This window comes from Xyrauchen texanus, chromosome 37 (assembly GCF_025860055.1).
Source record: "Xyrauchen texanus isolate HMW12.3.18 chromosome 37, RBS_HiC_50CHRs, whole genome shotgun sequence".
Taxonomy (NCBI): Eukaryota; Metazoa; Chordata; class Actinopteri; order Cypriniformes; family Catostomidae; genus Xyrauchen; species Xyrauchen texanus.
The window spans coordinates 6,047,965-6,075,166 of NC_068312.1; the positions used below are offsets into that span (position 1 = coordinate 6,047,965).

General features: G+C 39.3%; 1 protein-coding gene across 2 annotated transcripts in view; it reads left to right on the forward strand.

Annotated features, from left to right (window-relative positions):
• Window positions 1–10,721: 10,721 nt before the first annotated feature.
• The window catches only part of LOC127630701 (KN motif and ankyrin repeat domain-containing protein 3-like), a 39,864-nt gene continuing 23,383 nt past the window's right edge, over window positions 10,722–27,202 (forward strand). Inside the window, exons 1-2 of one of the 2 annotated variants that reach the window (XM_052108417.1) lie at window positions 10,722–10,896; window positions 19,440–19,680. The gene's annotated coding sequence lies outside the window, so the exon portion shown is untranslated. The remainder of the gene's footprint in view (window positions 10,897–19,439; window positions 19,681–27,202) is intronic. The other variant, XM_052108416.1, reaches the window with a different exon arrangement.

The window sequence follows — 27,202 nt, forward strand, 5'->3', positions numbered from 1 at the left end:
TGTAAATTTTTAATAATGGCCTCGGTCTATGAAAAAGACATCAAAGATTTTAGTCTTTAAAAAATTCTGAACTGAGATTAAAATATAAAAAAATATTATGCTTTCCATTAAGAAAATGAAATTGAACTTCATACTGTAAGGAAGTTTATGTAAAGATCAAATATGTAAATAAGCCATTGTTATTTTTTAAATAAAGATTATTTGTACCTTTTCATTATCAAGAACACAGATCCTTAGATTCCAATAGTTCTTCAGTTTTGGTGCAAAATTTTGATATTTATGTAGAAACATTCTGTGTGATGTAACAGCACCAGATGTGAGGTCATGGTGTATTTAAAAATAAATAAATAAATGAAAGCAGTAATTTTATCCAAACTTTAGCTTGTATTGATATCTATTTATTTTATCTATTTAAAAAAAAAAAATGTAAAAAATGTGTGAACCTTCATCAATGTGTCAACCAAAAGTCCTTATTTTAAAGCTATGAGTGTGCTGTAAAATTTGCATCACTTAGTAGTTTCACATGTTCATATATTTGATCATATATTTGTGTCATGGCTATGTTTCATAAGAATAGTCTTCTGTTAGAACGCTTCAAAGCGGAAGTGTGTCACTTGAAATTGTTGTAGGGTCTATTCCAGCACAATCTGTTTGTAACCATCTGTTGCATAGGTCACAATGAACCCATTGCATTTGTCTGATGTGTTGATGCAGGGTTCTAAAACAGAACATGTATACTGTAGATGAAGTGAACATAGCATTGCAAACTTTTCAATTGATTCACACTAACATTTGCACACTTCATAAATCATTTTAAACTTACCCTTTTTCCTGTTTTTTTTTTTCCTTTCTTTGTAATATATACCTCTTTGGCTCCTTCAAAATAACAAAAAGAAACAACAAACAAATTCATTAATTCATTCATTCATAACCAAAATTGCACAGTTCATACAAGACATCAGATAAGACAATGTGAGTGCTCTCAATCACTGTTTAGACCATACCCAAGAGTATGAAATGGTTTCCCATTTTGGCGATTGGTCCTCAACAATTCTTGGCATGCAGAAAAGGTTTTTTGAGTGTACTTATCTTAACATTAATCTATAACAAATAGGCTACAAAAAAAAAAAAAAAAAAACACACACACAAATGTAATATTTTATGTAGTGTTAAAGAGCAGCAATTACATAAAATTTACTTAAAAAAATTTGCAGGGCACATGGGCTGAATGAAGTAAATCATTTAATTGAACCGGTACGTTTACAGTATATGAATAATCCAAACAAACCGATTTACTAAAATAAATTGGACAATGAAAAGCTATGTATATGTGGATTGGTCAGTCAATTGTTGTAACTGGTTCACTTATATTTTTATAATGAATTATTTATTTTTTGTCTACATTTTACTCTTAAATATGACAAATTCAGTCTTGCATATCAACATCAATCTTGAGATATGAATTACTTCAGCAACATGTAGGCTATAACCCATAGGTCTAATGGTATTTGAGCATATACTGGAACTGAAAATGGGTTGGAATACGAGTAAATAGAGCTTTACACTAAACTGCCCATAATATATGAATAAGTTATAATAATAATAAATATAATTTATTATCACTCACATGTGACAGTGAAAATCTGGATTTGGATTAAGTGGTTCAGTAACAAAAGTATGAAAAACTTTGTTACAGACAAAGATGGACAAATATTAAAGGAGCAATATTGAACATTGATATCAAGTTTTTAAAATGGGTACTGCAGTCCAAATTCAAAATATTGGAGAGAGTTGTCTCCCCCGCTCTGTGCTCCCCAGACACGAAGCTCACGCAGGTTTCCAGGATGAGGACACGCAACAGGAACGAGCAAACTGACAATGGCAAGCAACGAGCCTTACACTAAGTTGATCAGCTAATGTATACGTTTGCATTGATTTTATTGTTTGCAAATTCTAAACCAGCTCATGTGGATTTTTTAGAACTCTGTAAATGTTAGCTAAATGTATTGCTGGCTTCCATGGCTGCAGCATGCTGTGTTTGCCCACTAACTTGTTTAAAATCTGGCAACACCGGGTGTCGAAATACTATTGGGAAATGGGCAGTGGGCGGGATCACAAAGGCCTATACACAAACAGAAATTCCGGCCCGGAATAGATATTTCAAAGTAGAATATACAGTTTTTTTCAGAGAAGACAGTATTTCAACTTAGGATGTTTCTTAAATATCTGATAACATATTATGATAATTTATGCTTTAGTACAGTAAATATATTACATATTGCTCCTTTAAATCCTTTGCGGGGTAGTACAGTAAAATACTTCACATTGCAAGGCATCCGGTGTATAAAGTTCTTTAATCATACATAGAAAGGCACCACTTTAAGGGGGTGGGGTGGCACTCTGTTGCTGCAGTCAATATTTTCTACCAGGTAGGCTATTCCACTGCTTTTATGGCAAGTAAGTTCCATTAATGGCTTTAATGCAAAGAATAGATGTAGAAGAAATACATTTTGTTCCTTGTAAGTGATAATGGAAGGAAGAGTGCAAAAATCAGTTGTTGTATTAAAATTTATGCCAGTTAGGATCACTGTCATTAGACAGCTTTAATGGCAAATAAATCCAGACAGGACAGCTTTAATGTATATGAGTAGATCTATACGAACAAATTTATATTATTCTTTGGGAGTTATAATTGACTGACCAGTGCGAGCAGGTGTTTCTTACCAGTTGAGATCACGGACATTAGACATATAGCAAATAAATTCCTTAAAGAGGCTTTAATGTGTAAGAATATATGCATAGGAATAAATTAATGTAATTCCTTTTAGTGAGAGTGCAAAGAGGAATGCAAAATTATGACAAAGCAGTTTAAAGCAATAGCGGCTGACTGAACTTAACCATCTATTGCTCTTAGCTCACTGTCATTCGACAGCTCACTGTCATTCAGCTGCTTTAATGGCAAGTTCTCATGGTGCCTCTTCGGTCTTGTTTTATTTTTGTGTTGGCAGGATTGTGACAGTTTCCTCTGCCTGTCTCTCAGGTTGTCCCATGCACTTTTGTTTTCTCTCTCTGCCTCATGTTTCTCAAAGGTGCTGCTCAGCAGCGCGATTCGCAGCTCATGATTAGTGGAAGCACCTGTATCCTATCTCCCTTTCCTCTATTTATTCTCTCCTTTGTCTCGTCTTCCCTGTCAGATTGTTATGTTCTGTTCCCAGTCAAGTCCTGTTGTGCCTGTGTATTCCAGTCAGTTTGTTTCGTGTTGTTCCTGTGTATCAAGTTTCTCCCAGTTGGTTCGTTTTCAGTTTTATTGTTATCTAGTTTTATTTTGTACTCCCATGTGAGTTTTTTTTGTTTTTTATTTTGTAAGTTCTTTTTTTTTCAATAAATCTCCATTGCATTCCTGCATCTTGGGTCCTTCCTCAAAAACCCATGACACAAGTAAGTTCCATAAAATGTTGTTAATGCATAAGATTAGATCCATGAGAATAAATGTTTATAATTCCTGTAGAACAGGTGACAGAAGGAAGCAAAATTCAGAGCTTTATAATTAGATTTAAGAGATTTAAAAATCCTCAAATCTGACGGTGGTCAATGGTTCTAGCCATTTGCAGAAATGGCTGGTTACGTGACTGGCCACCAGCTGGCTGTCTCTTGCCAGTACAGACTGGTAGGTCATGTGTGCTGCCACTGTCGTTTCCCCATCTGTCAGTGGTTGGTGGCAGGTCACATGATCCACCAGTGGTGGCTCCTGCCAGCCAGTGAGAGATTGAAGCCTTACTGGAAAATGTTTAGATTGTTTCTGAAAAGTGTAACCAAATGTTATAATTTCCTTAATGAATATTATCATAATAATACCAGGATTTGTTTCATTATAAAAAAAGAATAAACTTTATATATAATTTAACCACTTTTACTGTGTGTATATCTCTGACTAAACACTGGGTAAAATATTATATTTGCCTGGATGGCTCAGCGAGCATTGACGCGGACTACCACCCCTGAATTTGCGAGTTCGAATCCAGGGTTTGCTGAGTGACTCCAGCCAGGTCTCCCAAGCAACCAAATTGACCTGGTTGCTAGGGAGGGTAGAGTCACATGGGGTAACCTCCTTGTGGTCGCAATTAGTTGTTCTCACTCTCAGTGGGGTGTGTGGTAATTTGAGAAAAAAAAGCTCCACATTCGAATTCTGGAAATCCTCCTGTGGCATTGTATTATTATAGTTTTTAGGCTATGTTGAATTAATAGCAAAATAGATTTGGAAATTCCCAAATCAGGAGAAAAAAGTGGTTCTGGAAAGAGTTTCAGCCACAATGTTCAGTATCAGCCAATATGCAATTATTGAAACATGCCTGTTGACATTGTTACCAACATTCCTTAATAAATTATATTAAATTAAAATAGTAATTTACTGGAATGTTTAATTTAGAAATCAATGATATTAACAACCCCAAAAATATTAGTTGATGTTGATTTAATTTTATTAGTAATCTTTTATATCTCATTATTCAGATTGAATTAAACTGAAGTATTTGACAATAGATGACATGGAATAAATGTATAAGATTAGGGCCCTTTCAGAAGAAAAAATGCTTTGAATCACTCGATTATTGCCCCCTAATGGAAAAGTTAATTACTGACCCTAGCTAAGAGCCAATCACAAAGTATTTATGTCAGTTGAGCATATTTACCCATTGTTCAAAAGAAATCACTTTTTAAAAAAAATATTAGTAATATTGCCGTTTAGATAACAATCGCAATATTTTTCAAAAAGGTTTTTTTTTTTCAATCAGATTTCAGAATGTTATTTAAATGGTCAAAGTCTGCTGTTAGCTACTGTCAGGTTAATCAGAATTATGTACAACTTAATTATACCGTAGAGTAAATTCTCTGAGGTGGTTACAAGAGTGTCGGACGTTACATGGGTTTTTCTTTTTTCTGTTTGCTTGGTTTGGGAGGACGTTCGGGGTTTGATTGTTGGACTTGTTGGAATGTCTTTATAATTTAATTTTTGACACACAATAAATTGTTTTCAAATGTTAATATGAGTGGATTGTCTCTCTCCACATGGAATGTGAATGGATTGGAGCACTCCATAAAATGAAGGAAGGTTATTTCTTTTCTAAAACGTAAGATATAAGAAAAGATTTTGGCTAATATTTACACACCTAACATTAATGATCAGAGCTTTTTTATAGATCTTGAAGGGATGTTGCAAGCCGCTGGCACCCCTCGTGATGTAAAATATTGCGAGAAGACTTTCTTCTGATTGACTAGCAAAAGTGTGTAAGCCCCCTAGAGCAACATTGGCGCTTCACAGGATGTTTAAATATCTTGGTCTTACAGATATTTGGAGACTTTTGAACCCATCTGTTAGGGACTACACATTTTTATTTATTTTTTTCATCAGTCCATAAGATTTATATAAAATATATATATGTATATATAAACATCCCACCCCAGTATAGGGTTGGTTAGGCGTAACAAAAGCACTCAATGATCACTTGAGTTAAAAATACAAAACAAAGTATTTAATCAAGAGAAGGAAGTCAAAAAGGCTTCAGGAGGGGGCAAAGGCCAAAATAACAAACAAAACTCAAATATCTGTTGGGGTGTCAAAACTACCTTCCCTAACAAAAAGAAAGTTAATGTTGTTTATTTGCACTTCCTACCTCCCTCACAAACCAAAACACAGGAGCAAAGATAAGGTAGAACAAAAATGGCACCACCTCCCTACAGCTTCCACACTTTAGTATTTACAGAATGATTAAGGTTAACTTCAACAACAGTTACCTTCAAATCACGATTTACAACAATAGATGATGACCACAACAACACTACGTAGCAGCAAGCCATCGATGGATGGATGGATCCAGACAGGGGAGTGATTGGTAATTATCATTGCAGACACCTGATGTTAATCACCCTGCAAGGAGGCCAGAGGAAGAGCGAGATAATGGACAAAATCTCCAATTGCAATAAGGCCAATGCCATATATCTATAGATGTAATTGAACAAAATAAGTTGACAAAGGAAGAAACAAATTAGTACATCCTGGGACGTTACACACCCACCCTTAAATTACAATCCTGGGTTTATAAATAAGCGGTCAATAATGTCAGCACACAACTTCATCTCCAGTGTGCACAGTGTATCTGCAACAACGTCTTCTGCAAATACACACAGGAGATTGGAGCATCCCTTTTGACCAGTCCATCCACCTCAGGACTAGAAGCAGTCATAGCGACAGCAGTGGAAACAGCAGGTACGGGGGGTAACATTTTTGTCACATCTCCTGAAACACATTTTTTTTTTGCACACATTCATTCATTTGAAGTTAGGGGTGACAATGAGATGGTCAGTATCACAAGGCATTATATTGATACAGCAGGGATCAGCCTTCGACTTTGGTTTAAAGGGGGATTCTTGCACTACAGTCAACGCAGCAGGTTCAAAGCCAATTTCAGGCTCAACAGCCAATTTGCTCCCAATAGGATTTGACTCCGAAACCAGGAATGAGTCAGAGAGATCCACATCATCTCTGAACTTCAGGAATTGTGTGAACAACATGTCACAGGCAGGGAATGCTGAGCGAGGCTGTTTAGAAATGTCAGACTGATTACAGGCATCAGGCTCATTTACAACAGCTGGACAGGGGAAAAAGCTTAACCCCTGCTAGGTTAATCCCAAAGATGATACTCATGCCATCCACCGGTAACTGCGATCACACACTCTGTTTAAACGGACTTGTGATGAGATCAGACTTCACATATATATTGTGTAAAGGTATTTTGACACAGCCCAATTCAGCACCTTGAATTAAAACCTTGGTGTCAGGGAAGGAGCCTGAAGAAAAGTAAAACACTTTCGAGAATGAGCAACTGTGCTGCTCCTGTGTCTCTCAATATCAAGATGGGCTTGGACACAGAATTGTTAGAGAGAGAGACACAGAACCAGTCAAAAGACAAGGTTCATACACAAAGGGTTTGGACTGCAAATGAGGAGGATCAGCAACAGAAACTCTGAGAAAAAGCTGCTTTTTTAGGTTTCTCAGCAGAGTTTGTGCTAACAGGCTTTGCCATAAGAAATAAGATGGCCAGGATTGAGGCAGTAGAAACAAACTCGCCTGACCAGCATGAATTCATCAGCAACAACTGCAGCATTGTCAAGTGAAGTTACCTTTCGTTCATTTAAATAACGTTTTCCGGAAACACAACTTTTAAAGTTTTCTAGTAGGATACATTTTTGGAGTTGTTCAAAATTGTTGGTCTTGCTAGCTTCACACCATTTTCAAAGAGAGCCTTTTCTCTCTGGCAAAGTTAAAGTTTGTGTGGCTGTTTTCAAGTGATTAGAAAAACAGCCAAACAGTTCAGAGAAAAATCACTCACCAACTTTTCCACCACAAAAATACAGACAGCACGAAAGTATAGCTCAAAAGATATCATGTTATCCAAGTCCCTCATTTAATCTGTTCAATTGGAAACATCTTAGTCTCAGAGTCTGGGGGATGGAGCATCACCTTCAAGAGATTATGGGAGAAAGATTTAAATTTGGTATTGGAGGAGGGAGTGTGGGCTAGGAGTCTAAAAAGCATCAAGTCTACATCTAGAGATGCAAAGTTCTGTCTGATGCAATTTAAGATTTTGCATTGATTCTATTGGACCCCCTCTAGATTGTGTAGGCGGGGTCTTAAAACACACCCACCTGCTGGCGGTGCCAATTAGAAGATGGGGACAGAACACATGTTTTTTGGGGATGTGTTAAGATCCAAGAATTTTGCTTGAGGGTTCAGAGATTTATGTGTGAGGTATTTTACACTCAATTTGAATTTTGCCCCAGACTCTGTATCCTTGGTGATTGGATGGTTATTAATATTGGGGATAGTTATTTAAAAATGTGGGTATAGCCGGAGTCATGTTTGAGGAAGTGTCACCCTCAGGGGATGGAAGTCAGCTGGAGACCCTCATTTAGGGAGTGGTGCTGGGAGATGGGCGGGGTGGTGGTGTTTGAGGAGGGGATTTTTATAAGGGGAAGTGGGATTTGTTTGTCAGGAAGTGGAGGCGGGTTATTTGGCTTTTTTGGAGGGCTCTCAGGGAGGGGCTGTGGAGAGGGATTTGTAGTTTTGTTGGGTATGTGTTTTGTTGATTGTAGTTGTTGGTGAGTGCGTGTTTGTGTTGGGGGTGTTCGGTTGGAGGGGTTTAATGTGAATAATTGATTACGTATTTTATATTGTGTTTGTATGTTTTATGATTGGAATCAATACAAATTGTTTAATAACAACATTAAATGAGTCATGTTGCATAATTATCTCAGCAGGCAAATGTTGAAATGCAGCAAGGCTCATCTACAGAGCAAGAAGGTGAATCAACTGAGATTGAGGTGAACTTGCAAAGAGAATAATTATCCATTATCCATTAACAATTATTCGGCAGTGCTAATAACATACAGGCTTGTTGTGTATTGTTAGGAATATTTTAAAAATACTTCTTGTAGTTAGACTTCAAGTTTGGTTTATTGTTACACTTTTCAATAAGGTTGTATACAAAAGGTTGTCTTAATTTTATTTAACAAACTAGTGAACATGAACTAATGGTTATTTATTTATTTTTTAGCATAATATTGATGTTTAAAATTTTGTTGTTAATTTTCACACCTTTTTAAACATGTTAACATTAGCTAATATATTAACAAACTAATATATTAACTAATGTGAATTAACATTTAAAAAGGGTATTACCTATAGATAACATTTAACCTTAATTAAAATGGATAATTGTTAGTTCATTATTTTTAAACAGTTGCTTGACAGTAGCAGCAAATGACAGCTGAGTGGAACCAATGACCAAACGAAGATTTGCACAAAAAATTCCCATGCTTTTGTCCATGTCGAGATCCATGGGAAGCAGAATGTAAGACATGTAAAGATATCACTTATGTGTGAGTTGCTAATAAAGATGCAAGTGATTTAGAAGCACACATTAGCTCTGTGAAGCATAAAGGGTCAGCAAAAGGTGAAAGTTCATCAGGTAAATTAACTTTTTGCAACCAGTTAAAATTGTTATCACATTGCTTCATTTTCCATGTCCATTTAAAATGATAGTAATTGTAAATGATGGTACACTCATGGCATCAAATATTTTATTTTAGTACATGGACATTCAAAAAAATGTTGGAAATGTTCATTTATTTATATATATATATATATATATATATATATATATATATATATATATATATATATTTATGATATGCTAATAGTGTCTTTTTCACTGTATTAACGTTTGCAATCATAGTAACACTGTTTTGAACCATCACCTCACCCCAATCAACCCCCCTTTCGAGACCATATTCTGGAAAACATATTATGTCACCCTAAAGTGTTTAAATTAAATATTTTAAAAGACATTACATGTAGTTTTATGGAATTGTTTAGTAAAAAATACTTTTTTTTTAGATGTAAAAATTCAGATTTCCCCATATAATTAATGGTAAAAATGTATCTTGTTAAACATAAGAGTACAGGTAAATTGTTAAAATTACAGTAAAAAAAACAATAATTGGGCATTCACAGAATTCCCTGTATGACCAATTACATTTAACTGTATTTTATGGGAATAGTTATGTTTCTTCTTATTTTTAATATCAGTTATGTACTTTGGGTTGTTCTGTGTTATCCTTGATGCAGTTTAGTTAATGTTTATTGCATCATTTTAATTTCACATGCATTACCCTTATGGTGTTAGGTGTTTGTGTGAGTGACACTGGCACTGTCTCTACATGGTTATTGGTCTTTGCTCCTGGATGGACAACTATTGATGAACTTCATGTCATCATGTGCTGTTCTGTAATTACTATGGTGATTAACAATAGATTATAAAGTAAAAAGCAGATTTTAACAGTTTCAGAATGTTAATATCAAGTGTATCATTTAATAATATATACGACGATAATGCACCGTAAAATATACACTCATCAAAATTACATCCTGTTAGGCCTGAAACGTGGTTACCGTATTTTTTTTACTGTGAATTTCTGGCAACCACAGCTGCCAGTCTTTTTTTTTTTTTTTTTTTTTTTTGTTTTACACCATAAATTTAACAGGATTTTTTTTTACAGTTTATAGGTGACATAAATTATAATGGAGCACAAATAGCTGAACATATGCAACAAGCCTAATGAAACCCACGAAATAAAGGTTTTGCATTGGATTTCCTTTTGTTAGTGTTTTGTGCATAGAAACACAGGCCTATAAAAACCAGCATATCATGATTTAATATTATATTAATAAAATGTGCTGGATATCTATCTTCTTAATATACTTTGGCACCCATTCACTTGCATTGTAAGGACCTACAGATCTGAAATATTCTTCTAAAAATCTTAATTTGTGTTCTGCAGAACAAAGAAAGTCTTACACATCTGGGATGCATGAGGGTGAATAAATGAGAGAATTTTCATTTTTGGGTGAACTGCTATTTCTATTCTATCCTCTCATCCATGCAGTCGATGGATGTGTGAGAGTTTGTGCCGTTGCGTTTGGGTTTCTACGGGACTTCCCGTCTTTCGGTAGATTGGTCTGACTCAGGCGGGTCTAAATGTAGGAGACGAGCTCTTGAACTTGGAGATTACGACGTAGTTACATGGGTGGGAAGAAATCGGGACCACCCATTGAATACAGAGCCAGCAGAAGACAAGCAGTACCGCCCATGAGCTGTAGAGTTAAAGCAGATTATTTCAAGTAGGTCCCGCCACAGACTGTTATTAAGTCACTAACGCGGAATGAACAGCAACGACACTTGTAGACGACTGGTCGTTTGACGGGGGAAATAAAGCTGCACATATCCGGATATTTAGAGAGTAAAAAAGAAAAAGAAAAAAGTCACAAACATCAACCAAAGGGTAAGCTAAAGTTGAATGACTGTCGAAAAGTTGTTTTAAAAACAGTATGTAGCCTAGTCTGCATGTAGACCGCTGTTTCTTAGTCGGCATTTATCAGATGTTTTTTCATACGTTGTTAATTTGTAAAAATGTTTCTTAAACGACATTACTTAAGCATAGATGAAAGCTTAACTGCTAGAACTGTGTTCGACGTTGTACCGCAGTATTACATGAGAGGTGTGTGCTAAATAACTTTATTTCTGTCTGTGTTGTAGCATGCTAGTCATTTAACAGCTATAAAATCTCTTCAGTCCTTTGACACCCCAATATTTATACCATGACCAATGTTCAAGCCAGATCTACGCCCTTGCGTGCGAGTGTTTTTCAGAATTAACAGCAATGAATTCGCAAATCCCATGTTCTTGGGAGTAAAAACTATTAGTTATGTAAGACAAAACAATTTCTACCTCTATCTTAAAGTAGCTGAACACATCAAACAGTTAAACATCAAATATCTGTGCCGCTTTCCTCCCCCACGGTGATTTTTTTTTTCTTAACTATCCTCTGAGGTCTTTCAACCATATTCAGCAATTATACTAGTAGGTGGTAGGATTCTTTTTGAAAGTCATATTTCTACACAACTACATACATTGAAGTCTTGCCTGTAAAAAAAAAAAAAAAAAAAGAAAATCAACGTCTTCAATTCAACATTTGAAAAATTTCAGTTCACTGAACAAATGTGGAACCTTTGTACACACTATAAGTGGAAAGTTGTTACAATGGAACCTGCCATTAAACCAGTGGCATAGGTTTCATATGAACATTCATGCCCTGATAGAATTTACAAAAATATTGTAATTTAAAAGGGTTTTGTACTTGCTGTTTGAAACCAGCATACAAAACCACTATTGAGAAAACACAAATGTTTGTAATTAGACTTGACTCAAAACCTTATAGTTACCTAAATATAGCTTCTGTGACCATATCCCATGTGACTATTAGCCCCGGTCTCCCTATATAAAAATAAATAAAAATCATCTTCCTTCAATAATTAAGCACTTTTTCAAAAATAATGAATATTTCACATATAGAACAGGCAATCCTAATGCAAAAAAAAAAAAAAAAAAAAAAAAAGAGTTGGTAAAAAATTTAATCATAATAATTTGTTGAAATAAAATAACATTGATTAGTATTTAGAACTTTCGGAGTTCACTAAACTGACACATAAGCAATCTGAATTGTTTTGTTTTTGGGTTTAATTGGGGTCTCTTTAAATTTAACTGAAACTGGGCAGGGGATTTCTATTTCCTAGCATGGCAATGGACAGGGAGGGTACAGTTTAAAATTAAGTGTTATACAGGGCCGGATTAACAAATTCTGGGCCCCTGGGCACGAAGGCATCATGGTTCCCTCACACCCCTCCTATCAATTCAACCTCAGCTAGTTATATATGTAAAACTATGTCAGTTTCAAAATTCAATTGATTGTTCAGTAGGCTACAGCAGCCAATTAAAAATAAACAGCACACCATCTGTAAATGCAAATAAATCATACAAACCAGCAGCGAGCATAATAGCATGTAATAATAAATAAACATGCCTCTTTCCTTAGAAGATCGGGCCTCTTTCTTGATTTCTTCCTTGGAATTTAGTCACCACGTCATCAAAGTCAAGCTCTCTGACAAGTTTGGACTCAATAGCCATCAATGAAAGTGCACTAAGGCGTTTCTGACACATACTTGTTCTGAGTTTGTTTTTTATTCTTGCCATTTGTGAAAATGATCATTCACCCTCACAATTAGTTACAGGTAGAGTCAAGAAAAGTCTGAGGGCAACAAACACGTTTGGAAAGGTTGACTGTAGGCCATTTCTCAATGCAATCTGCAGCAGTTTTGAGGGTGATTTATTCTGCTCACCTCTTACAAAGAATTGAAATTGAATGAGCTTGTCTCCAAAGCTCTGATCCAAGTCAGTTGGGTAAGCAGAGGAAAGTGTATTGGCCTGCTTATGAATATCAATGGTGTCAGACTGCCATCAAACAAAACTCCAAAGCAATCATTCAGAAGCCTGTATGCATTGAGACAGCTGAGTAAATGATCAGTCATCACGTTGAAAGTCTCAACTTGAAATTTGTGGCTCCCCTCAAACTGTACATGGACACCAGTATCCCAAAAAAATGACTAGCCTCTTGGCAGCTGTTCTCAATGGTATTGACACCAACCAAATTCAAAGAATGAGCAGTGCATGGTATGTAATGAATTAGTAGGTTTCGTTTTTTAAATAGGCCCCGAAAGCCATTGTATCTGCCGGACATGTTACTGCTGTTGTCATATGATTGGCCGTGAGCCAGGTCACTGATCATTGCAAGTAAACTGTCAGCCATGCTCACCCCAGTATGGCTTTCAATAGGCGAATCCAATAAGTCATTCAACAACTTTCCCATCATTATTGAGGAACCTGAAGATAAAAGTAAGCTGGTCCACATGAGATGGGTCCAGTGTTGAATCCACGATAACTGGAAAATATTTGGCACGCTGTAGCACAGCTGCAATGCCCTGCTTAGTTTTCTCCCCCATTAGCACAATGAATTCCTCGCATATTGTAGAAGACAAATAGGATGTGCTGCCTCTACCCCTCTGACCATATTTCTGAATGTGATCAGCCAAAAGGGATCAAACTGAGAAATCATTCAATGAAGACTTGGAAACAACTGAGAAATTAGCATTTTACCATGTATCTGTCCATGTTGTCGATATTATCATGGTTGAGAAAGAGTTCCCTTGTGAGAGGGTTGTGAGAGTGTTCATCCAGTTTCTGATGAAATACATGGATATACGCAAGCTCGCAAGTTCTGAAAATAAACCCCAAAAACAGCAGCCCGTGAAATCGCATATTTATAAGCCCAAAGTCGCTAGTAATAAGAGGACTTGGCAACTACAACTACAACTAATGCAGAATCACAGTGCACACACTCGCTGAAGAAGCCAAAAGGCCCAAACATACTCTACGTATGTACGTTAATGCAGACGCATCTTTCTACGCAAGCTAGATTTCATGCGTAATTGCATTGTGAAATGTCACTGTGCAATTCATAACCCAACACAAGTACCCGCTGTATTCTCAGCGTTGCTGCATGGGACGCTACAGTGGATTTCTTTTTTCAATCAACAACTGCCATGGTGGAGCAGCAATTTGAGAATTTTGCCAAACAATTTAGGTTATACAAACATTTATGACCCACATACTTGTATATCATTTTTATGTAATGTTATTTTATATGTTTAGTTTGACCTTCTTGATGGGAAAAACAGCATTTTCTGAAGGTTGAATGCCTCCTTTCACTGATACTTTGAAGGGTATGAAATATTGACTCTTTAAGACCTTCAAAGCCCTATTTTGTGTGGACATTTCTTGTGAAAGAAAATCTAATTTAATTGTGCATTACTTGTATAGTATAAGTATAAAGAAGTATAAACAAATTAACTCAATGTAAAAAAAAAAAAAATGGGGAAAGGCCCCAGTTTTGGTTCATAATGAAGAAAAAAGACATGACCTTACTGCTAACAGAATATCTTCCTGATCTCTGTAGACAACACTACAGTTAACAATACAGCATATTGTTGTTGTCTCAACAGCTCTGTAACTTGAAATTGAACTTGCCTCCGAAACACTGAAGAATCACATGCTGCAGGTCCCATGATTCTATTTACGGTCCACTCTGCTGTCTGGGTCGCCCCTCCACCATACACACCTCTCCTACATATAGAGGAACTAGCTTGTGTAAATAATTGTTTATTACTAAAATACTAGAAGTTCCTTGTGTTACATTTGAAGTAGTTGAGTAGTATCTAGTATATACCTGCTGTATGTAGCCTCTGTATTTACATGTGATCTTAGTCATAAAGATATAAGTAGTAATGTATTTGGATCCTCAGTGTATTAAAAGAATGGATTCTAACTCAGCCATCTAACACTGACATTTTTGAAACACCATTAAGGTTCCATCCCATTTCTGTACTACACAGCATGCCTTTAAAGTGTCGCACTGTACGGCTATTAAACATATTAAACATGCTCGGTCTAATTTAGGTAAATAGCTAGACATGATTTGACTGACTTCCATGACAGTACTTCTTTTGTTAATCATAGTTGTTTACAGACAAATAGAGACAGCAGTGTTCACAACAGCATGCTTGAGAAAGTCTCTCTTCCTCTAAATCACATTATTTGCTGGTATGTGGATAATACTGAACATTGTTTACAAGACAGCGCAGTCAGAAAACGTTAAGGCAATTTGCTCACCACAAAAAAGTTAGTGTGTTTAGGTGCATTTAAATCAGGTATTGAAATATTTTGACCTCTAAAATGAAATGTCAGGACACATTGCCACCTCAGATAATATATGAAGAGCAAAAAACATGGATGCCTTTTTACAATGGCAAATCTTCCGTAAGTTTGACAGGAGCAAGTTGATCTTTATATACAAAAGTGAGTTCACTGTATTTACATACTTTCATGATTAATATTAATGGAAAGAATTTATAAAAAAAATTCATAGCAATTCATACTTGGATGATGGATAGTAGCTTGTAGACTATAACTTCATTTTTACATTTTCTGAAACTGTAAGTAGTGCTTGATTGTGCAAAAGTTTGTGCCTCCATAATGCAGTTTCTGGGGTGTTGCTAGGTGGTTTTTAGGGTGTTTATGGTACTTGCTTACGAGCCAAAGTGAAGAAAGCCCAGTTACAAGTCTCCATGAGATTCTGATCTCTAGATATGGCTGGGAACCCTCCTTTAATGTAAATCTTTGGGACTTTTTTCACCTGTTTTATTATCTGCCAGGCAAAAACTAGAAAGTCAGATTGCTTGGAAAAGTAATAGCACAGCTGTTCTCAACAACACTGAAAACCCTAAAAAGTTGACTCCACTCAATTGATGTATGTGAGTATAATAGCGTCTCCAAAACGTGTGTAATTAAGTTGAATTAAATTGGTGTTATCATATAGAATGAACTTAACCATTTATGTTAAGGTAACTAGATGCAAGTAGACTTAAACTTATTAAAGTTGAAACAACATTTAAATAGCAAATAAAAGTTAATTAATTTGACTCAATTTAGGTCATCTGCTCTTTTCTTAACAACATGGATGAACTACATCTCACCCTTACAAACATGGACTTTTCAATCTCTGCTGCCTCGTGCTTCACAGGAACCTGGCTGAGTGAAGCCATTCTTGACAACGTGTTATATCTGCTGGGCTTTCAGCTGTTCAGAGCGGATCGCATTGTGGAGTTAACGGGGAAAACGAGAGGCGTGGAACATGCTTTTATATAAGTGAAAGTTGGTTTTCAGATGTAACAACATTAAAGAAGATGTGCTGTCTTATCTTGGAAGCACTCTTTATCAACTGTAAGCTTTCCTCATTTATTCTTTCACCACAAGCATGTGTGAGCGCAGCGCTGCAACAGCTGGCTGACCAACAAAGACATAGACATAGAACAACAATAACCGGACTCACTTATTATTATTCTCGCAGATTTTAACAGAGCCAATCACACCCGTGAACTGCCAAAATACAGGCCGCACATTACATGCCCCACCAGAAACAGAAATATACTGGATCACTGCTACACAACATTAAAGGATGCAGGGACGTGCACAGGCATTTTGGGGGGCAGGGGCTCAAGTGGGAAAAAAAGGGCACTTCTCATATTTATTTATTATAATGTTTTTTTAAACAAAATGTTAAATATGTGAACACAACCCAATTTATTTTAATTATATCTGTATATAACAGATTTGTATTTTTACATATATATATATTTTTTTTGTCTTATTGTGTATTTTTATATATACTTATATTTTCTATTTGCTTTTTATTTTTATTCTATTTTTTTTTATCTTATTGAATTGTTTGTGCACTGGAAGCTTCTGTCAACAAGACAAATTCCTTGTATGTGTAAGCATACTTGACAATAAAGCTCATTCTGATTCTTACTGAAACAAAGCTTGGAGTAAGTAAGTAATGTACTTATTTGGCTCAAGTAAAGTGAACTAGGAATAGTTAGTTTACGTGAACCAAATAAGTATGTTACGTGATTTGATTATGTTTTTAATCAATTGGTTTCCTCACTTTTTTTAAGTCAACTTATTACATTTTACAGTGCAATAACATCTTAAATAATGAAGATTATAACTTATTCTAGATGGATAATTAAATAAACATATTTCTCCACAAAAATCCATATATACCTGGACTTCAGTTGCACATATGCACAAAGAGAACTTAAGTTCTAACAGGGTCCAACTTGACCAGTGGGGACACAGATCACCCAAATAGTGACATTGCACAAAACAGCTATTTACAAAAAAAACAACAAACAATACTACAAAAGAGCTAAAACCTCTATGATTTTTATCTATTTAAATGTCCCCAAAAGTTTCCTTTGACCAAGGAAACCTAATTCAATATTTCAAGCACAAGGCATTTTGGGTATACCACAGCCTCAACTTTTGTAGTTTGAGTTACATACACTTAATCTTAAATCTATGGATTAAGAAATATATGTTCAATTTGAGTTATGAGCACAAAACTTGACATTTTAAGTAACGTTTAATTAAGACAACTTGATTTTTCCAGCAATGACAACATTAGGGTTTGCCTCAGCAAACACCATTAAATGATGAAACTGCTAGCAGCTAGTGTATGCTACTGGCCTTGAAAATTTGTTCGTGCTTCTGTAAAATGTAATGCGTTGTTTTTCACAGGAAGAGTCAATTTTCTGAAGCAGCTTTTAGAAACAATGGTAGGATGTTGATATTTTTCACCAAATTGTGTCACTCCAGAAGTGGACCTCTCCTGGGGAATTTTAAAGGAATGTCAATTTTTCATTTAAAGAATTTTTCCGTTTGAATAAATTAATATTGCTTTTAACAAATTGACGTATACGTTCCAGGGCGGGTACTAAAATGCGATCTCTGCAAGGGGCATTTTGACCTTTTGGGTGGGCAAGTGGTTGTCTTTTCATTGGTCCGAGAAGGGGGTGTCAGATGATTCTGGGAGGGGCACAAGGAAAATCAAGGGTGTCAATGCTCCCTCTAGCCCCACTTTGACACAGCCATGGTGTGTTTACATTGTACTCTAGTCAAATTAGTGGCCTAGAAATGTAATGTTTGTACAAGGAAGCCCCACTGAAAAGATCAGTTGAAGTGGAATAATGGTTCATGTGTTTCCTGTGGCAAGTTGAGATTCAAGCAACCTAAAGGCTAATTCAAGTTGAATGAGAAGTGAATATTAGACTTCCTGCTTTGATTACAGAAATTTTACAAACCTGACCAACTCCTAATTGAACCCTTTATGTTAGCAATATTCTTTTGTTTTTTTCTTCTTCGGGCAAAGAATTGACACAGGTCTTCAAGTTTAAACTGTTTATTGAGAACTAGTATTCTTACAGAATTACTGATCAGTAATGCAGCTTTAAGCTTTCTTTAGCTCAATTAAACTCTGGTCAAAAATGTGTTGCTTCCTCTTTCTTTCTGGCTAAAAGTAGCATCTTAGTCTCCATAACCATAACTAGGAAATGGAGCAAACTAGTTACAGAATAGAAGGTGGATGTTTGAACATATATACACAAATGGTATATGTTAAAATGTATCTAAGCTTTACGTAATTTTCTTTATCAAACCATTACAAATAAAGTTTCTAAATTGTCATTTAATTAAGATTTGTTTCAGCTATTTGTTCTGATGCCTTACAATTATTCAAATTATGGCTCTAAATCTTTACCTTTCATATACATTTAAAAAGGGCAATATATGGGGTGAATTCATGTATATTGGCCCACATTTTTGTAACTAATTTTTTATTTAGCCTAGAACAAATTTTGCAACATACCGTACATACATTGCCATATTTTGTGCATATTAATTGACACACAGAGAGGTGGAAAATAAAGATCAAATACACATTGAGATTTAGGAAAAGTTTTAGTTTTAGCTCCCAATTCAAACAAATTATGCAAATTGGTTAGTGTCCAAACACTCCCCAAAATGTTGTGCTGAACGCAATTTGCACACCCAAAATTGCCAAGTGTAGGTCTCTGCAGAACAGTAATGGGTGTTTTTGGGAAAAGCACTATACAAAAAAAGCGACTTGACTGTGCTTGTTGTAGTAGATAAAAGAAGTGCACATTACCCAGTTTAAATTATTTTTTTTTATTATTGTGTTGAAATTGGCATCGAAAATTGTGAAATTTGACTGGTATTGGTACAGACCACTGAAATTTTGCTGTCGTGACAACCCTAGTGTACTAGCATCACTTTCTGCAATCCTGCATCACTTGAAGCGGCTCTTTAAAATGTTTAAAATGTGTACCCATGGTTATGACCGTTAACAACCACCCCAATTTATGTGACTTAACCCATAGGTTTACTCATAAAATGTTCTAAAGGTCTGAACTTAAAACAGTAGCTTTTGTGTCCAGGAAAATTAGCTGATGCCATAGTGGATGTCACTTAAAGTGCATTTGCTCTTCATTTCCTTGTTTATTCTCTCTTACCTAGTCCTTGAGGAAGCAGCTTTTGCTCCATTGATCGACTGTCTGGCACTCAGTGTTCTGAAAGACAATAGCTGCAGTTCCAGAAGAGCATGGGGCGTTATCACACCAGCTTCCCTTCAGGAAAGAGCAGCTGTGCAGGCCCGCTGGCTGTGACAGAAGTAAAACACTGCAATGTAATGCACTGACCATTTCTGGAGTTTGAAGGAAATGTTCACTGTAGTTCACCATCATTTACTTACCATCATGTAGGTCCACACCTGTTTGACTTAATTCTTCTTTGAAACTGAGAGGGAAAGGTTAGAGAGAATGTCCAAGCCACACTTTTCCAAATAATAAGATCAAACAATAGCCAGGTGCTTTCAAACTCCTAAAAGTATCGTACAATGAAAGTAATATTTGAGAGCTGCATAAGAGGAACTTTTCCATCTAAGCTGTGCGCATGGATGGCCGCACACTTCTAATGTTACTTCTGCTCAGACAGAAAAAAAACGTGTGTATATATATATATATATATATATATTACACTCACCTAAAGGATTATTAGGAACACCATACTAATACTGTGTTTGACCCCCTTTCGCCTTCAGAACTGCCTTAATTCTACGTGGCATTGATTCAACAAGGTGCTGAAAGCATTCTTTAGAAATGTTGGCCCATATTGATAGGATAGCATCTTGCAGTTGATGGAGATTTGTGGGATGCACATCCAGGGCACGAAGCTCCTGTTCCACCATATCCCAAAGATGCTCTATTGGGTTGAGATCTGGTGACTGTGGGGGCCATTTTAGTACAGTGAACTCATTGTCATGTTCAAGAAACCAATTTGAAATGATTCGAGCTTTGTGACATGGTGCATTATCCTGCTGGAAGTAGCCATCAGAGGATGGGTACATGGTGGCCATAAAGGGATGGACATGGTCAGAAACAATGCTCAGGTAGGCCGTGGCATTTAAACGATGCCCAATTGGCACTAAGGGGCCTAAAGTGTGCCAAGAAAACATCCCCCACACCATTACACCACCACCACCAGCCTGCACAGTGGTAACAAGGCATGATGGATCCATGTTCTCATTCTGTTTACGCTAAATTCTGACTCTACCATCTGAATGTCTCAACAGAAATCGAGACTCATCAGACCAGGCAACATTTTTCCAGTCTTCAACTGTCCAATTTTGGTGAGCTCTTGCAAATTGTAGCCTCTTTTTCCTATTTGTAGTGGAGATGAGTGGTACCCGGTGGGGTCTTCTGCTGTTGTAGCCCATCTGCCTCAAGGTTGTGCGTGTTGTGGCTTCACAAATGCTTTGCTGCATACCTCGGTTGTAACGAGTGGTTATTTCAGGCAAAGTTGCTCTTCTATCAGCTTGAATCAGTTGGCCCATTCTCCTCTGACCTCTAGCATTTTCGCCCACAGGACTGCCGCATACTGGATGTTTTTCCCTTTTCACACCATTCTTTGTAAACCCTAGAAATGGTTGTGCGTGAAAATCCCAGTAACTGAGCAGATTGTGAAATACTCAGACCGGCCCGTCTGGCACCAACAACCATGCCACGCTCAAAATTGCTTAAATCACCTTTCTTTCCCATTCTGACATTCAGTTTGGAGTTCAGGAGATTGTCTTGACCAGGACCACACACCTAAATGCATTGAAGCAACTGCCATGTGATTTGTTGATTAGATAATTGCATTAATGAGAAATTGAACAGGTGTTCCTAATAATCCTTTAGGTGAGTGTATATATACAGGTCCTTCTCAAAAAATTAGCATATTGTGATAAAGTTCATTATTTTCCATAATGTAATGATAAAAATTAAACTTTCATATATTTTAGATTCATTGCACACCAACTGAAATATTTCAGGTCTTTTATTGTTTTAATACTGATGATTTTGGCATACAGCTCATGAAAACCCAAAATTCCTATCTCAAAAAATTAGCATATTTCATCCGACCAATAAAAGAAGTGTTTTTAATACAAAAAAAGTCAACCTTCAAATAATTATGTTCAGTTATGCACTCAATACTTGGTCGGGAATCCTTTTGCAGAAATGACTGCTTCAATGCGGCGTGGCATGGAGGCAATCAGCCTGTGGCACTGCTGAGGTGTTATGGAGGCCCAGGATGCTTCGATAACGGCCTTAAGCTCATCCAGAGTGTTGGGTCTTGCGTCTCTCAACTTTCTCTTCACAATATCCCACAGATTCTCTATGGGGTTCAGGTCAGGAGAGTTGGCAGGCCAATTGAGCACAGTAATACCATGGTCAGTAAACCATTTACCAGTGGTTTTGGCACTGTGAGCAGGTGCCAGGTCGTGCTGAAAAATGAAATTTTCATTTCCATAAAGCTTTTCAGCAGATGGAAGCATGAATTGCTCCAAAATCTCCTGATAGCTAGCTGCATTGACCCTGCCCTTGATAAAACACAGTGGACCAACACCAGCAGCTGACATGGCACCCCAGACCATCACTGACTGTGGGTACTTGACACTGGACTTCAGGCATTTTGGCATTTCCTTCTCCCCAGTCTTCCTCCAGACTCTGGCACCTTGATTTCCGAATGACATGCAAAATTTGCTTTCATCCGAAAAAAGTACTTTGGACCACTGAGCAAAAGTTTCTGGTGCCTGTGCACAGTGGCTCTGGATGTTTCTACTCCAGACTCAGTCCACTGCTTCCGCAGGTCCCCCAAGGTCTGGAATCGGTCCTTCTCCACAATCTTCCTCAGGGTCCGGTCACCTCTTCTCGTTGTGCAGCGTTTTTTGCCACACTTTTTCCTTCCCACAGACTTCCACTGAGGTGCCTTGATACAGCACTCTGGGAACAGCCTATTTGTTCAGAAATTTCTTTCTGTGTCTTACCCTCTTGCTTGAGGGTGTCAATGATGGCCTTCTGGACAGCAGTCAGGTTGGCAGTCTTACCCATGATTGCGGTTTTGAGTAATGAAACAGGCTGGGAGTTTTTAAAAGCCTCAGGAATCTTTTGCAGGTGTTTAGAGTTAATTAGTTGATTCAGATGATTAGGTTAATAGCTCGTTTAGAGACCCTTTTCATGATATGCTAATTTTTTGAGATAGGAATTTTGGGTTTTCATGAGCTGTATGCCAAAATCATCAGTATTAAAACAATAAAAGACCTGAAATATTTCAGTTGGTGTGCAATGAATCTAAAATATATGAAAGTTTAATTTTTATCATTACATTATGGAAAATAATGAACTTTATCACAATATGCTAATTTTTTGAGAAGGACCTGTATATATAAATGTGTATAAATTTGTATATATGAAATATCGAATCTGTCCATAAAACTTTGTAGTGTAAACACACTAATGCAGGCTAATATATCTGCTGCTGTCTATTGTGTTGTTAATATTAATCAAACGCCAATATTAAAATGAAAGCAACTGATTTATTTGTTATTATTAGCCCATTATGTTCTTAGTTTACATGACACTTAGGCTACTTTATTATTATGACTATTTTCCTGAATTATTAAAAAACATAAGGCAGTGTTTACAGAATTGAGAAACACTAAGGAAGTGGCTCTCAAAGTGTGGGGCGCATCCATAGGGGAGGAGGGGATGCGGAGGTATTGCAAGTGGGGCGCGGAAGACTGACCCATCCTCAGATCTTGTTCACTTTCACATATTCAACAAAAATAGTGAAAATACACAAGGACCGATGTGCGCAATTTATCTGCCTTTTCTCCGGCCTTGTTTAAACGTTTGCTTGGTACAAGATGCGCTCATTTAAACAAGGTCATTCTTGCTTGTGCGGCAGTTTTAAATGAGTGAAGAGGTGAATTAACGCTTAAATTTCGGTCTGTTCGTCACACAACACTACACAGCACAGAATTGAAATCTAAGGCACGAGTGATATGGATGACTTTAATGGCATTTGTCCTTGACACACAATGTATGCTTTTGGAGCTTGGACTTACATCAGCTTATTTAGGGCCATATAGCACACACAGATACACACACAGTGAATCCTCAGAGTGCTGATGGTGTCAGACCATCAGTGCTCATGGAACATCTCTCGTCCAATCAGATTCGAGAACCGGAACTAACTGTTGTGTGTGTGTGTGTATAGATAGATATATATATATATATATATATATATATCAGTGGGGATTTCTTTAAGACTGCAAGGGAAGCTCAGTCCCTATAATGTCAAAAAAAAAAAAATGGTCAAATATGTACTATTATGTAAACAATTTATTGACTAAAAATGCGTTAGAACACGTTCATCTCGAAGACGAGTTCGTTCAGAATCAGCTACATTACATATAGCAGGTCGGCTGACTCGATTTACTTCTCATACATTCCCGTAGCGTCAGTGCATTTCCCTGTTGAAGCTGAGCGTCCATTGACTTCAATGGGGCTGCTCTGAACAGTTTTTTTCAGTGCTCCGAAAATAGACGGTCATTGGATAAATGCTGCGATTATGTCCCGCCCACGGACACTCAGCGTCTCTGGGGGTGAATGAGGAGTGGGCTGGCCCGGATGATTGGAGGATCTGTCGAAAGACTGCATCTCCTTTTGATTGACAGTGAATCTGTACTATAAGAAGTCACTGAAGCTATTTCGCGCTCAGTCCCATCGCGGATTTCTCAAGTGTAGTCGAAAGACAAACTGCTGCAACCTATTTCTTTATATTTGTTTGGCGAAATTGCTAGTCAATTTGCATAATATCTTTCACACAATTATACACCACATTCCTTGTTTCAGTTTTACCAAGTTTAATATATTTTGTTTTAGAGCGTTCGTTCGTTCGTTCGTTCGTTCATGCATTCATTCATACAGTAGGCTAGGCTAGCGTCGTACGGGTGAAACTGCGCACTATGGCAGACGGTGCTAATATTGTCGACCTGATTTTGGCGAAGCCATTTGAAAGTCTTCCTTACGAGGAAAAAATTAGAATTAAACAGCAGGGCAGATCAACACCTAAGATTGATTTAGTGCAAAAAATAGGGTAAATAAGTTTATAATGTAGGCCGAAAATGAGCTTCCCCTCTTTGAAAGACCAGCAGCCACCACTGATATATATATAGTTCCTGTTTTGGCTTTTGTAGTTTCTTTTATTCTGTCATGTTCACTGTTGTCTTTTGTTTTGTGCTGTCATTTTGAAGTTTAGTTTAGTTCCTGTTTTGGTTTTTGTAGTTTCGTTTATTCTGACATGTTCACTGTTGTCTTTTGTTTTGTGCTGTCATTTTGAAGTTTAGTTTAGTTCCTGTTTCCTGTCTGGTCTTTGTAGTCCTCTGTAGTTTCTTTTCATGATTGGTGTTCCCCTGATTGCTTCTCCTTCCCTGATTGTTCCCCCCAGGTGTCCCTCATTCCCTTGTTTGTTCCTCTTGTATTTAAACCCTGGTTCTTTGTTCAGTCCTTGTCGATCGTTGTTTGATGTATGTTGATGTTTTGCTCCGTTGCCTGTCTTCCCGTTTGTTCATCCAGTTCCGTGTACCCTCGATGTTTTTCTGATTTAGTTTTGTTTTCCCCATGTGCAGGTTTTCATTCGTTCCTGTTTGTTTTGTGTTAACTTTAATGTCCAATAAAACCGCATCTGGATCCGCACCTCTCGTCTGTCTTGTCCTGCTTCCACACCAAGCGTAACAGAACGATCGACCACAATGGATCCAATGGTTCTGCAGGCAAGCTGCCGCCTCCTGAACCTGAGGCAAGGAAGCCGCCCGGTAGAGGACCACATTAGAGACTTCCTGGACCTAGCATGGGCTACCGACTTCCCAGACTCCTCCTTGGTGGTGTTCTTCTGGGCTAATTTGACCGATTCGCTCAAGGAGCTGTTGCCACCGGCGACGCGCGGCTGGAAGCGCCGCGATTTTGTGGAAGAGACTTTGATGGTCAGCGGCTCGCCACTCACTGTGGGCGTGGCAGAGGAGGACCCAACCTCACCTCCCGCAGTGGTGACCTTCCACTCGCCCATGGCTCTTCCCATCACGCCTGCCCCACCTGTCAGCGAGCTCACCCCCACGCCAGTCGCCCTCCACGAGCCAGCACGGTCCACTTCATCTGCCCGGAGGAGGAGGAGGAGAAGACGGGCTTCCGCCTCCCGGCCCACGCCTGCCCCGGTCTGCGAGCCAGAGCCCACGCTTGTCACTGTGAGTGAGCCAGCGCCCACGCCTGTCACTGTGAGCGAGCCCGCGCCCACGCCTGTCACTGTGAGCGAGCCTGCGCCCACGTCAGCCACGGTCAGCGAGCCTGAGCCCTCGTCAGCCACGGTCAGCGAGCCTGAGCCCCCTTCAGCCACGGTCAACCAGCCAGAGCCCTTAGGCCCCGATGTCAGTGAGCCAGCGCCTGTAGCCTCGACCGTCCCTGAGCCAGCGCCTGTAGCCTCGACCGTCCCTGAGCCAGCGCCTGTAGCCTCGACCGTCCCTGAGCCAGCGCCTGTAGCCTCGACCGTCCCTGAGCCAGCGCCAGTGGCCGTGACCGTCCCTGAGCCAGCGCCAGTGGCCGTGACCGTCCAAGAGCCAGCGCCAGTGGTCGTGCCCGTCCTAGAGCCAGCGCCCCTCGAGCCTCCCAGGGCTCCTCCTCTCGAGCCTCCCAGGGCTCCTCCTCTCGAGCCTTCCAGGGCTCCGCCTCTCGAGCCTTCCAGGGCTCTGCCTCTCGAGCCTTCCAAGGTTCCGCCTCTCAAGTCTCTCGAGCCTCCTAGGGCTCTGCCTCTCAAGTCTCTCGAGCCTCCCAGGGCTCCGCCTCTCGAGCCTCCCAGGGCTCCGCCTCAAGTCTCTCGAGCCTTCCAGGGCTCCGCCTCTCGAGCCTCTTGAGCCTGCCAGGGCTCCACCCCCAGAGCCTCCTAGGGCTCCGCCTCCCGAGCACCCTGAGCCTCCCAAGCCTCCTACGGCTCTTCTCCCAGGAACTCTCGAGCCTTCCAGGGCTCCGCCTCTCGAGCCTCTTGAGCCTCCCAGGGCTCCGCCTCTCAAGTCTCTCGAGCCTCCCAGGGCTCCGCCTCTCGAGCCTCCCAGGGCTCCGCCTCTCGAGCCTCCCAAGGCTCCGCCTCTCGAGCCTCTTGAGCCTGCCAGGGCTCCGCCCCAGAGCCTCCTAGGGCTCCGCCTCCCGAGCACCCTGAGCCTCCCAAGCACCCTGAGCCTCCCAAGCCTCCTACGGCTCTTCTCCCAGGAACTCTCGAGCCTGCCAGGGCTCCGCCTCTTGAGCCTGCCAGGGCTCCGCCCCCAGAGCCTCCTAGGGCTCCGCCTCCCGAGCACCCTCAGCCTCCCAAGCCTCTTACGGCTCTTCTCCCAGGAACTCCGAACCTCCTACGGCTCTGCCTCCCGAGCCTCTCACGGCTCTGCCTCCCGAGCCTCTCACGGCTCTGCCTCCCGAGCCTCTCACGGCTCCGCCTCCCGAGCCTCTCACGGCTCTGCCTCCCGAGCCTCCTACGGCTCTTCACCCAGAGATTCCAGAGCCTCCTACGGCTCCGCCTCCCGAGCCTCTTACGGCTCTGCTCCCAGAGACTCTAAAGCCTCCTATGGCGCCGCCTTCCTCGGCTCCGCCTCCCGAGCCTCCTACGGCTCCACCTCCCGAGCCTCCTATGGCTCTGCCTCCCGAGCCTCCTAATGCTCCGCCCCCTGAGCCTCCAGAGTTTTCCATGATTCCGCCTCCCTTGGCTCCACCTCCTGAACCTCCCTCGATTCCGCCTCCTGAGGTCCCAGAGCCTTCCTTGGTTCCACCTCCCTTGGCTCCGCCTCCTGGATCTCTCTCGGCTCCACCTCCCGGGCCTCCCGAGCCATCCTCGGCTCCGCCTTCCTCAGCTCCGCC